Source organism: Saccopteryx bilineata, chromosome 3 (assembly GCF_036850765.1).
Source record: "Saccopteryx bilineata isolate mSacBil1 chromosome 3, mSacBil1_pri_phased_curated, whole genome shotgun sequence".
In the NCBI taxonomy this organism is placed as follows: Eukaryota; Metazoa; Chordata; class Mammalia; order Chiroptera; family Emballonuridae; genus Saccopteryx; species Saccopteryx bilineata.
This window is the reverse complement of record NC_089492.1, coordinates 138,877,272-138,889,680: the sequence shown is the minus strand read 5'-3', so window position 1 is coordinate 138,889,680 and position 12,409 is coordinate 138,877,272. Positions and strand designations below refer to the sequence as shown.

Below are 12,409 nucleotides of genomic sequence, written 5' to 3'. Positions count from 1 at the left end.
TGCTTCTCCACCCCTCCTCCTCTCCTTCCTCTTTGTCTCTCTCTTCCCCTCCTGCAGCCGAGGCTCCACTGGAGCAAAGATGGCCCGGGCGCTGGGGATGGCTCCTTGGCCTCTGCCCCAGGTGCTAGAGTGACTCTGGTCGCAACAGAGCGATTCCCCGGAGGGGCAGAGCATCGCCCCCTGGTGGGCAGAGCGTCGCCCCTGGTGGGCGTGCCGGGTGGATCCCGGTCGGGCGCATGCGGGAGTCTGTCTGACTGTCTCTCCCCATTTCCAGCTTCAGGAAAACAAACAAACAAACAAAAAACTATTCTTTAAAGAACAAAAAGCACCCTGTTTTGTCACGTCTCTTGTCTGTTGCCACCTCCTGAGGTGTTGAGGGCACAGTGGTGGTGGAGGAAGGTTTAGGTTGTGATATGGAGAAGGTGGCCTCCTCCTGACCGCTTTAGGTAAGCTGACCTCCTGAATCACCAGTCCTGTGTCTTCAGACAAACCCTTAGAATATTTTGGTACCATAGGAGAAATCTCTCTTTCTCTCTCATATGTATATAATTCTAGTGTTTCTCTGTATCTGTAGACTCTAGCACTGAGGATTAACCTGTTTCCTTTGTTTCAGTTTTCCTAATCTGATTGGTCCTGCCTGTCACACATTTTTTTATGCAGTGAGTCAATACATTTATTGATGAAAAACAAACTACAGGTGCTCACTTTCAGTATTTAGAGTCCATGAGGTTAGATTTCTTTCTGGCCAATATCATTACTAATGATAGCTATTTTATTGATAGCTTGTTGGTGTCAAGCACCATGTTCCACTAGTGTGAGCACATTTAGTTCTTAGGAAATGCATTCCCCACATGAGAAAATTGTGGTGGAACACTTTGGGCGATTGCCCTGGGTCACAGAAATAGTGTGTGGTGGACCCAGGGCTCCGGCAGATTTTATATCAGTACCTGTTCTCCTAATCACTGTGCTGTACTGCTGCATCTGAATAGCCATTTGTTCAGCCAAACTTGTCTTTGCAGAAAGCCCTCTGACACCCCAATGGCTAGTCTAACCTGGTCAACATGTGATCCTAATGTTCTTCAGACCTACCTTTACCCACTTTTTTATTAGTGTTACTGAGTACCGACTTAGTGCCTTGGCATAGGAGATTCACTGACAAAAATTCAGGCTGGGCTGTACTGCATCTAGGACTAATGTCACTAGTACAATGAGCAACTAGTACAATGTCACTAGTCCTGTGATGTAAAACTAGTGTGTCATAGGGCATTGAAAAAGGCATCATGTACAAACCCGAGAAATGGCATCACAGAGAAATTAAAAGCTGAAAGGTGATAAGAAATTATTTTGTCAAAGAAAGATATGGAGAGAATATTGCAAGAGAAGGACAGAAAAAAGCACGTGTGGAGGACTCAAACGATTTTATTCTGTGAAATCACAGACTATTGTCAGCAGGAACTAGAGACTGTGGAAGTGACCAGATGGGCAAAGCATGGCTGTGGTCCAAATGCAGACCACCATCTGTTTTTGTATGTTGGCCTTGTTTTGACATTTTTAAATGGTTAAAAAAAATTAGAAGGTGCAACAGTATTCCATGGCATGTGAAATGGAAATTTCAGTGCCCATCAGTACGGTTTTATTGGAACATGGCCATACTCTTTGCTTTAACGTATTGTCTATGACTGCATTCATGCTCTAAGAGCAGCACTGAATAGTTGCCTGTGAAAGACAATATAGTCTAGAGAGCTGAAAATACTTACTCTCTGGTCTTTACAAAATATTTTCTGACCCCTCTGTAGAGGATGAGAAGTGAGATGAGTGAGGAAAGGTTACAGTGGAGGCAGAGCAGGATGATTCCTGTAGTTTACCTTACAGGATATCAAATTTATTATGCAGGGCAGTGGAGAGCAATTATAAAGGATTGTAAGTATCTCAGAATTTCTTAACTTGAATCAGTTAATTTGCTTTCTTGAATCTTTTCCTGTCTTGCCTTTCTGGAAAAGCACTATTACCTACAACAGTTTTGTTATCTCGGACTATTTCTGGAGTTCTGTAAGTTAGTTATTTAATCACATTCATAGGTAGCCCCTTTCACAGTGTAGCACTTGTCTAAAATGAGTGGTGTCCCATTTGCAAATGGGGCTAGAAGAAAGCAGCAGTATCCATTGTGGACCCTTGTTACCTCTGCTTCTGAGTCTATTATGAGCTCAGTTGTGATGTTAACTGGAGAATCCTAAAGAAATGGAGTCCTCTGTCTCTTCCCCAAACCCGTGTACATGCATGCAAACACACACACACACACAGGTACACACACATGCACACAATTCAGAGGTCAGTGGGCAGGCAGCACTAGTCAGGTGGTTACCTTTGAAGAAAACACTCCATTCAGAGGAAGCATTGTTGAAATAAAATCAGGGAAAACAGATTAAGAACAGCTGTGTTCAGACATCTAGCTTCTCAACATTGAGGAGAAATCTTAAGAGATTGTCATTGCTCTATGGGGACAATTCATCTTTCTCCAACTTAGCAGAGAGGCTGTTTTCTGCTACATTTGACAGGTGGGTGAGTTCTAATCTGCACGTCATTGCTTACCCAGGAATTAAACATCTGGTTGAAAACACAGACAAGGGGTGGTTCAAAAAACTATTACTTGATATCTGTAGCTTAAAAGAGTATCAGAAATTATGCATTGTTTTAAACTTTGAAATAAGGTGATTATAATCAGTTAATGATATGGGCCATTTAATTTCCTCTTATGCATTAACATTTCTGATTTTTGTCTTATCATTCAGCTTTGAAAATTGAAATCTTCCTTCTCATACCCATTCATTTGCTTTGGGTTGCCACAGAATAGAGAGAAATTTAATGGGAATGCTAGGGTTGGTATTTCCTTTGCTTTTTTACTGTTAGAATTTTAAATCAAACAATTCTTTCAGGTTTTTAAAAATCTTTTGCCTACAGATTAGGTATATCTGCCAGTCCTGCTGTGTTATGTTAATTTTTTATTCTTTTTCTTCAGCATTATTAACATAGAGCAATTTTGAATTGAATTTTTGCACTAATTTGAATGTGTGCTAAGTTTTTAATTTAAAATGTACTTTTATGTATTAGCAAAAAATTTTAAGGACTTCGAAGTAAAATCTTTCATATTCTGGTGACACAGAAAAAGAATCAATGATTAAAGCTTTTAACATTATTGATAATTTATATTCCAGTGAATGAATGAATATATGCATAACTAATAAGAATCCCATCATACATTTACATATATGATTCATTTTTAAATTCATAAGTAATAAGTTTTAGGTCACATTTATAATTAAGTTTATAATTAATAGAAAATTGATATACACTTGGTAGAATTCTGGGGCTTCACGGAGCCTGTCAGTCAATGGCGGCTTGGTACAAATATACATTTAACATATGACCTTGGAGGCATTCCTTTATTTGAACTAATAAAATGCAAGAAGGATCAGAGCCACCATTATTAGCACATGTGGGGCATGTTTATGAATCACATGAAGGGCCCCCCGGGAACACCACTAAGAAAGGCGCTCTTTTTTCCTTGCTCTGATAAACTGTGCCAGGGTGACTGGCCGTAGTTACTGGCTCCGTGCAAGGAAGCCAAGATGGATTCAGTCCCACTTGCACCCTGTCTTTGTGCAGACCACCAACTGGGACTCTGCAAAGGAGGAACGGAGAGGCATAATCCACGTATGTAGATTAGTAGTATCCACTTAGTGCAATTACACATCCTGAAAGGTCAGATGTGTGGGTATGTCTGTGTGTGTTAATATATATCTGCAGGGCTGTGTCTGCCAGTTGCCTCTCAGCTCACCTTGTGGAGAAAGTGGAAGACATCTGGAGAGATGCAATTCTGGTCAGTTCCTCAGTCCTGCTCTGTACCACCTGTGTTGGTATGCTTTGTTGCTTTAACTGGAGCGGCCTCTGTTGATGCCCAGAGGGATTCCTGTGACTCTGCATTCACATTCTTGGCAGTGTCTTTATCAATTAGTAGGCTTAACCACAACACTTAAATTCATTCTTTTCCTTTAGCACTCTCTTAAGAAGGATGTACTCTGTCCATATACTTCTGTATCTGTATGGTGCTTCCACACTGTCCTCTTCCACACCAAACCCATTCGATTACATCCACTGAAGTCATGGGGATAGATGTATTACATCCAACTCCTTTTGACTTGTCAAAATTGACTTGTAGGCCCTGGCCGGTTGGCTCAGTGGTAGAGCGTTGTCCTGGCGTACAGGAGTCCTGGGTTCAATTCCCAGCCAGGGCACATCTGCTTCTCCACCCCTCCCCCTCTCCTTCCTCTCTGTCTCTCTCTTCCCCTCCCGCAGCCAAGGCTCCATTGGAGCAAAGATGGCCCGGGCACTGAGGATGGCTCCATGGCCTCTGCCTCAGGCGCTAGAATGGCTCTGGTTGCAACAGAGCAATGCCCCAGCTGGGCAGAGCATCGCCCCCTGGTGGGCATGCCGGGTGGATCCCAGTCGGGCAGGTGCATGTGGGAGTCTGTCTGATTGCCTCCCCGTTTCCAACTTCAGAAAAATATATATATTAAAAAATTGACTTGTAAAGAGAGTTTTCAACTTGACTGGGCCCTGAGGACAGCTTCTCACATTGTTCCAATGACATTGATCTATATAGACCCTGCCCCTGCCCCTGAATATCTCCTCTAAATACAGTTCTTTCACAAACCACCTGAGAGTTCAGTATGTCAGTTAGCAGTCAACAAGTATTTGAAAGCTTCCACTACATGCCGAGTCTCAAGCCTAGTCAGTCTACCTATGTCTGACTTTACTTGAGTATCTTATGTGGTTCCTCAAAACAGAAAAATGGAGTGAAAGGAAGATTTTATATTAAATCTCAAGAAATCGTATTACCAGGTCTGCCTTGATCTCACAGTTTGCAAGTATATTATGGACATTTCTCTGGTGTGTGATTTTCTAGTAATGTAACATTTAAAAAAAATCAAAGTGTCCTGTCCAGGTGTTGCAATAATGCCTACTGATTGTTGTTAGTATCAGGTGACTGACTATAGGGAGTTAGCTATATTATGCCATTCTCTATCTAAATGTGTGTTTATATAAACTATTCTACTTATTTCATTATTCGTTCACACTTGTCCCGGTAGCTTGCATTGCTCTTCCTGGAGCTGTAATATCCATTTCCTATGATGGACTCTACCTGCTTGATTAATGTGTTGATTAATCACACCCCATAGGGAAGTAGGGACTTCTGTGTGATTATTTTCCTCTTCATCTGATTTCTATTCATTCTTCTCTTTCTTTCATGTCCAGTGAGAACTTTGTTTTTATGCCATTTGATTTCTCCTTTAATGTTTTATAAGATCCGTATTCTGACTCAGATTTCACACCTTGAAACCTGAGTTTTAAATGTCTTAAAACTTTTCATCTTCTATAAATATTCAAAAGATATTTTTTAAAAAGCAAAGAATATAAAATTCTTTAAGAGGCAAACAAGTTCATAAAATTATATATTCTATCAAAATATAAAATTCTGTTTAAATGTATATACTTTTTATAAATTTATATATACTATATATTTTTGTACTATATTAAATTCAAACTATATCATTAATTGCAATTTTAAATATATAGGTATTAGAAGGATAATTTCAGTGGTAGCTTTTCTAAAATAATATTTGTGAAATTCACCTTGATCAAAATGTCCTTTACATATGAAGACTTTTGCTTAAGATCATGTCTTCTTGTTTCTAAGAGTGACAGAACAGGTTTAGAAATCATTGGAGGCTTCCTGGCATGAGGTAATAATATGCTACTTAACATTGTACAAAATGATCTTTTTTCTTTTTCAAACTGAGTGGAGATTGGGAGAAAGTCTTTGATATTTTTGACCTATTACAATTTTAAATGTTTGGTCTGAGGATTTTCATTTCAATCAGGCAGCTAAGAGTGGAATAAAATTGAAAAGTAGAGGGAATCATATTTTCTGCACTGGTTTTTATACATTAGAACAGGACCTTTAATGACCAGATAGGCTAGGGAAGTGCCATCTATGTCTTGAATCAAGAGGATTTTCACCCCAGAAAGGTGGCAGCTCTTATATTTGAACTTTGCACAGGAAGAGTTCTAATAATTAACCAAATAATTTTTTGTTCTTATTTTAACAAAAAATAAGTTATAATATCATCTTCTTTAAGGTTATTTACAAAAGAGACGAAGAAGAAGAGGAAACAATTACTTATTTAATAATTACGTAAAGAATATTGAGTATATAAGAGGTATTATACCAGGAACCGGGGCATTGGGAAAGGCACTTTTTCTGAACTTCATTTGGTTCTGTCAATAGAATGGGGTTAAGATGCATGTCTTTTAAGGTAAGCATGGGGATTATGGATAGTATATTACAAATACTTGACACTCTGAAAAAATGGTATCTGTACCTGTTCGAGGTCTTCCCACAGTGTTTGGAATATCTAAGTCATTATGCAGATTGATCTAATAAACATAAACTGGACAGAGAAAAAAAAATCATAAGTATAGACTAAGGAGTTTGCACTTTCCCTTTAGGCAGTGGGCATCCATTGAAGGTGTTTGAGCCGGGGTAACTACTGCACCATGCTGAAGCTCAGCAGCAGTGGGCATAGCTTACAGAGGGCGGAGACAAAAGGTAGGATGAAGGTTAGAAGATGACTGAGGTGACTGCAGTATTCCTGGTCAGAAGTGATAGTGGAGACTTGGAGTAGGATGGAGGGGAGGGTGGTGGAGTTGGACTAAAGAAAGGAAGGATGAAGAGAAATTAAGGTCATGAAATCAAATGTGTTGTGGCCACTTTGCAGGGCAGAGGGCGTGACTGGAAGGATAATAGAGACATTAACAGGAGCAGAAAACATGAGGTCAAGAGTGGGCATTCAGGTTAAAGGAGAAAACAGACTGAATTATAATGGGGCTTGAAGCTCAGTAAGGGCACCTGTTGCCTCTGTCACTAGACCAGTCCTTTTCCCCGAGGGTAGAGCTTTATCAGGAAAGATTGCCTATTTTTTGTTTTTTTGTGAATTCAGAAAATGTGTGCACATCAAGTGAGATTATGTTTTTTGAGTCACTCTGCAGGGCTGGTGGGAAGACAGTAGGAACTCTGGTTGCCTTTGAGCCTGACAGCTTCTGTTTGATATTTCTGAGAAGTGATTCACAAGGTTCTCCTAACATGTTTCTTCAGAGCAATAAATGAGACCTCACAGTTGTATTTATCATAAAAAAAACAAAGACAACCTGCTTTGATGGACTTAGTGTCTTTTGTTTTTGTTTTATAGAGGGAGAGACAGCGACAGACAGGAAGGGAGAGAAATGAGAAGCGTCAACTCATAGTTGCAGCACTTTACTTGTTCATTGATTGCTTTCTCATATGTACCTTGACAAAGGAGCTCTAGCTGAGTCAGTGACCCCTTGCTCAAGCCAGCAAATTGGGGCTCAAGCCAGCAACCATGTGGTTGTGTTTATGATCCCATGCTCAAACCGGCAACCCTGTGCTCAAGCTGGAAACCTTAGGGTTTCGAATCTGGGTCCTCAGCATCCCAGGACAATGCTCTATTCACTGTGCCACCACCTGTTCAGTCGGTCCTAGTGCTTTTGTCCATGTTAGTACAACTGTTGGTTATTTTATTTGATATCTACTAGTACTGTATTTTTAATATGCTTATACTGAGTTGCTGACTTAAACCATTTTGAGAAAATGCTCAAGACCTACTTTGAGAACCTATCTAGGGACATATATGAAGGACAGATCTCTGTTGTAGGAAACAACATTATATTCGTTAGTCATGAGAGACAAATGGATGTGTTTGTCAGGGGAATATATTTTGAGTGATAGGAGACACATTCAACCCAGTGAGAACATTTAATGTAAACATTCTATATTTACTGTCTCAATTTCTATTAATAAGAGATGCCACAGAGGTGTTTGTGCTGCTTGTGAATTAATTTCAGGCTCAAGCTTTCAAATATGACAGCCTTGTCTAAAAGAAGACAATACTTGTGTATGTTTATTTCTGTTGTATGTCTGTGTGCTGTGTGCATGTGTGAGTCTGTCTGTGAGTATACACATTTCTTACATAGCAATGCAAAATCCTCTATTTTTAGAAAAAAAGTCTAGAGAAACTTAAAGTCTCTCATCAGTGGCTTTTGTTATCATTATTTTTTATATTTTTGATTTGAGCTATTGTTTATCCAGTCTTTATGGGCTGAATATTTCTTGAGGCATTTTCAGCAAAGGAATACCTTTTACTTCAAACAGAGTCATATACAATGCTTCTAGCTAAATAGGAGGTGATAAGAAAAGGATTTTGGATTAGTAAAATGCTCTAATTTTCTTTTTTTATTTTAAAAATTAGATATGATTTCTTAAACAGTGTTAGGCAAAATTACACTCTCAAGATACTTTGAACTGAGACAGCTGTTAGAGGAATGATGCCTCAAGCATAGTTTTTACTTTTGTTTGAAATGAGAAAACCTACAGCAGTCTCTCAACTGACATTGTTTTATTCTTTCTTTCTGTGTCTAGTGGACAGTGAGAATAGACTAAAGATAAATTGGTTCAAAGACTGTCATTGACGCTGTATTTAACTGCATGATGTTGCCTTCTCACTTCTTTATGCTATTACTTTTCTGGTATTCCAGATATGCTTGAGGAGGAAAGTGTATCAAGTCCCTGTGCTGACCAATAGCACTTGAACTTTATTGGGACTCTTTTTTCCTCCCTCCCTTTCTCCCTCCCTCCCTCATTCCCTCTCTCCCTCTTTCCCTCCTTCTCATCCTTCTTTCACTCTTTCTCTCTCTCTCCCATCCCCCACCCACCTTACTTTCTGAAGTAAAGGAATGAGGAGTTGAGATAAAAAACAAAGATGAAGGGGGTATCACAGGCCTCTATAACTTTTCCTAAAACATCAAATTGTTTAGTCTTTTCTATGTCATCCTTTGTTCTTCTTTTCTTATCAATAAGGGTTAAATGAGTACATACAAATAAGGCAGAAAGGAAAAGAGATCATGACTCACCAGAAAAACTTAGCTTAAGCGTTCAGAACATGGGTTGGGACACCTTTCCTGTAAAAGAGCCAGAAAGAATTTAGATCATGAGCAGCAAGGCCTCTGTTGCAGCCATTCAGCTATTCAACTCTGCTGTTGTAGTGAGAGATCAGCCAGAGGCAATATGTAAACAACGGGTGTCTTTGTTCCTATAGAATTCTTTAATAGAGTGTTAAATTGAATTTTATTTATTTTCATGTGCCATGAGTTATCATTCTTTAAAATTTTTAACCATGTAAAATGTGTGTATCATTCTTAGCTTGCAGGTCTTAGGAAGCCGTGGTGGGCCAGATTTGACTCGGGGCCATATTCTGCCAACCCCAAGACAAAAAGAAGAGTGCTGTTTTTGAGGCACTGATATCATTGACTATAGCTCCCATTTATTGCACACTTACTTTATGCAGGGCATTGTGTCAGTGACTTTATGGGATGAGTTATGAAGCAGTTTGTCAGCAAGTGGAAGAATGGTGTTGTAACTGCTGGTCCAGGGGTAAAGGGATAGTAGGGAAAGACAGCAGAAACTGGAACAGGTCAGGGAAAAATCTCCTAGTCAAGGGAGATTTGAGCTAGCTTTTTAAAAAATGTTTACTTTATTGATTAAGGGGGGGAGGGGAACATTTCCTGTATATACCTGACTAGGAACCAAACTGGCAACCTCTATGCTTCAGGACGATGCTCTACCAATTGAGCCATCCGGCCAAGGTGCATATAGCTAGTTTTCAATGAAAAACATGTACTGGACTTGGCTACAGGGTATTCCTATATATTCAAGAATTATAAATTATTGTCAATGCAAGTTTTAGTATTTGCATAAGAAATTGAATTATTAATTCAATATATAGTTTTGAAATTTAAAAGAATTGGTGAAAGAGATCACAAAGATAATGTCTAAGAAATCATGGATAAACTATGTATAGACCAAAAACTCACTGTGCCATAATTTTCACAAAAGAGGACCATGTTGATTTTAGAAACTTGGGTCGATAAGGCTAAATAAGAATCCTAACAATATTTAACAATATATTTTTAAATGAGGACATGTGTGCATCAATAGAAAACAAAAGACTGGTATTCTGCTAAGGTTTTCAAAAGAAAGAAAGAAAAGAAATCAATTCAGGTTAAAATTATTTCTCCTTTTTCAAATTGGATTTTTAAAACATTGCGTTGCACAGGTTGTACATCCCCCCTGAATCATTCATTCATTCTATAAATATTTGTTAAGTACCTACTCAGTTCTGGGAACTGTTCTAATTGTTTGGAATAGATTGTATATTGATAAAACTGACCAGGACTCTACCCTTGTGGGTCTTATATAACTATGACAGTGAATCCCCAGGTCCCAACTCTGCCAGGGACCCCTCCACTGCCTTTGTTGCTAGTCACTGCCTGGGACATTACTGCCTGGGAACCGTGTCCTTCACAGGACACTGCACATTGCAATGTTATGAGAGTGAATGAGGAGACAGGTAACAGTTCCGTCTTCAGCCATGGTCATTGGGGTTTTCACCATCACCGTGGACAGGTTTATGAGGCTTCCCACAAATGCTGGCTTAACGAATGATAATTACTGTATAAAATAAGAAAAACTTTAAAAATGTGTGCAACAAAAAGTATACTAAATATGACTGCTATCTAGGTTGAAATGAAAAGCATCCAAAGAAAAGCTCTTTTCTTTTCTTTTCTTTTCTCTTTTCTTTTCTTTTCTTTTTTCTTTTCTTTTCTTTTCTTTCTTTCATTCTTTCTCTCTCTCTCTCTCTCTCTTTCTTTCTTTCTTTCTTTTTTTGACAGAGACAAAGAGTCAGAGAGAGGGACAGATAGGAACAAACAGACAATAAGGGAGAGAGATGAGAAGCATCAGTTCTTTGTTGTAGCTCCTTAGTTGCTTATTGATTGTGTTCTCATATGTGCCTTGACCAGGGGGCTACAGCAGAGTGAGTAACCCCTGGCTCAAGCCAGCGACCTTGGGCTTCAAGCCAGCAACCTTTAGGCTCAAGCCAGTGACCATGGCTCATGTCTATGATCTCACGCTCAAGCTGGTGACCCCTTGCTCAAGCTGGTGAGCATGTGCTCAAGCCGGATGATTCTGCGCTCAAGCTGGCGACCTCAGGGTTTTGAACCTGGGTCCTCCGTATTCTATTCTGATGCTGTGTCCACTACACCACTGCCTAGTGAGGCTTTCATTGATTTCTTTATGGCCTGAGTCCCCTCCTCAGTCCTCCAGGAAGATCAGTGTTTACTCATGAAGCCTATGAATGAACATAAAAAAGCTACCCCTTCCTCGAGTTGATACTTGGAATTTAATAAGCAGAATGAGGGCTGAATCAGACCCTGCTTGACCCTCCATCAGGTGCCTTTCTGTAGACCATCAGCTGGTCTACCCTAGGTTGTAGACTTGACCTTCCTCCAGCAGTGCAAATATCCAAATATAAGTTGGATGAACTGAAATAGTGCTCCAGAATTCCAGCAGGACAGTCCACAATAACATTCGGCCAGCCAGACTTGCACAGCTGTCCAGGACAGTTTGAGAAAATGGTTGTACAAAAATGTGAATACAGTTCACACTGTTGTACGGTATACTCAAGTGGTTAAAATGGTAGATTTTAGGCTGTGTATTCTTCACCAATATTTAAAAAAGAATTAGCCTATCAAGTGTGGATGTAAGGTGGTCTCCCTCACTGGAGAATTGCAGGTCTTCTGCTCATCTTCTCAGGTGGTTTGTTCATATCAGTTGTATTAGACATGTGCTGATGTCTCAGTGACAATATATGATTATTACAGATAGTGCTGGCTCAGCCCGTAAGAGAAATAAGTTTCTAACTGTCCTCTTCTCCATCAATGTGCAGAAAAAGTGTGCATTTCATATATCTCTTAGTACCCAATCATCCACTCCACTAAACTTCAAAACCACCACTTTCAGGGATCTTAATTACATTCTTAGATATTGATTGCCATCTTCCACGATATCTGTGCAGGGAAATGAGATGAGGTAGAGAGAGAAACCTTTCATTATTCCAGCCATGGAAGTGTGGCATGTCATTCATGACAATTAACCTCATTGAATTCTCTATTAGCTAGTCCATTTCTGGAATATAGTTATTTTTTGTATAAATTAATATGGATATTGATCAGTTAGCATGCATAATTAGGATGACAAGGGTTTAAGAAAAGGTCTTAAAAACCACAGGGGAGGAGTTGAGGAACAAAGGTTATTTAGCCTGAAGAAAGGACATAAAGAGGACCCCGCTAGCGTCTGCACAGATGCGAAGGACTATTGTTGGAAATCATGTCTTCCTTTAAATGGTAGATCCAAGACCATTGAATAGAAATATACGTA

General features: G+C 39.4%; 1 protein-coding gene and 1 non-coding gene across 5 annotated transcripts in view; both read left to right on the top strand.

Moving 5' to 3' along the window:
- The window catches only part of CTNNA2 (catenin alpha 2), a 1,254,514-nt gene that overhangs the window by 215,506 nt on the left and 1,026,599 nt on the right, over window positions 1-12,409 (top strand). The window lies entirely within an intron of this gene.
- TRNAP-UGG (transfer RNA proline (anticodon UGG)) lies at window positions 4,217-4,292 on the top strand. Its single transcript has one exon. It is a non-coding gene; the product is annotated as a tRNA-Pro (tRNA).